This window comes from Bison bison, unplaced genomic scaffold (genome assembly GCF_000754665.1).
Source record: "Bison bison bison isolate TAMUID 2011002044 unplaced genomic scaffold, Bison_UMD1.0 scf7180017864096, whole genome shotgun sequence".
Classification (NCBI taxonomy): Eukaryota; Metazoa; Chordata; class Mammalia; order Artiodactyla; family Bovidae; genus Bison; species Bison bison.
In genome coordinates this window covers 37,387-38,915 of record NW_011494668.1, presented here as the reverse complement: position 1 = coordinate 38,915, position 1,529 = coordinate 37,387, and the positions used below count along the sequence as shown (strand labels likewise).

The 1,529-nt window shown below is 32.6% G+C and overlaps 1 protein-coding gene across 1 annotated transcript in view; it reads left to right on the top strand.

Annotated features, from left to right (window-relative positions):
* LOC104987503 (tripartite motif-containing protein 43B-like) overlaps positions 1-1,529 on the top strand; it is a 35,051-nt gene that overhangs the window by 5,561 nt on the left and 27,961 nt on the right.

The window sequence follows — 1,529 nt, the reverse complement described above, 5'->3', positions numbered from 1 at the left end:
GAACTGTGATGTTGAAGACTCTTGAGAGTCCCTTGGACTGCAAGGAGATCCAACCAGTCCATTCTGAAGAAGATCAGTCCTGGGTGTTCATTGGAAGGACTGATACTACAGCTGAAACTCCAATACTTTGGCCATCTGATGTGAAGAGTTGACTCACTGCAAAATAATCTGATGGTGGGAGGGATTTGGGGCAGGAGGAGAAGGGGATGACAGAGGATGAGATGGCTGGATGGTATCACGGAGTCGATGGACATGAGTTTGAGTAGACTCCGGGAGTTGCTGATGGACAGGGAGGGCTGGCGTGCTGTGATTCATGGGGTCACAAAGAGTCAGACAGGACTGAGCGACTGAACTGAACTGAACTGAACTGAGGGTCTACTAACAGGTCAAGTTTAGAATGGACTTTTTAATCCCTTTAGTTCTAATCCATTTCTATCACCGTATAGCATACATGAAAATATGAATAATTATTGAGGATAATTTTGGAACTAGAGAAACAGAAGCTCCAAATTCTGTCATCCTTGGCTAATTTAATTCTGATTATATGGTGATTAAATATGAGCAATTCATTTTTAAAAAGCCATGGGCATTGTTGAAAGAAATTGGATTAAACCTGAGGTGGTCTAAAGTATGTCTAGCATGATATGATTACTTATTAGATCAAAGAATGTTTGACAATATCAGACTTCATGATTTTTTGAAACTGGCTTCATCTATTTTCAAATTTAATTATAAATGTACGTTCCATGTAGTGATTAAGTGACAAACAATAGAATATGATTGGAAAAATGATATAAATGAAATATTTACTTAAAAAAACAATGAAAATATATGGCCTCATTTTTGATATATATTTTTACTTATTGGTATACACAGGCAAAACTGAAATCATGTACAAAAATATATGTGGGAAATGTTAAAATTCTTGGACATGTTCATGGCAGTAAACTTCTTTGTTTTTTTAAAAAAGTTTCATCTCTCTCTATATATTTTATAATATTTTGGTAATGAGAATGAACTGTTCTTGAAAACACCACTATTTTTATTAAAATAACCCATAATATTCATAACCTTTATATAAGTATCATTCAGAAGTCTATAGTTCTAATTAGTTTTAATATGCTATTATAAAAATTAATTAAGGGAATCCATAAATGTTACATTTTATGCTTATAATATCAAATTCAGACTAAGTTTTAGAAGATTCAGTATTATTGAAAATAATAACATAATATATTAAGTAAAAAGCAAGTAAACTAATAATTAAACTATTATTATGAAGTATTAAACACTATTCCACTATTAATTTGGCAAATCTTTGAGAGATAATATCCAGTTTTATTGACAGTAAAAATGTATACCTTCACATACTTTGATATGTTTATGTGAGATTAACAGAGGGTGTTTTCATTATATGCATTAAAGTTCTTAAAAAATATGTTAAAACTGCCTTATGATCCAGCAATCCCACTGCTGGGCATACACACTGAGGAAACCAGAAGGGAAAGAGACACGTGTACCCCAATGTT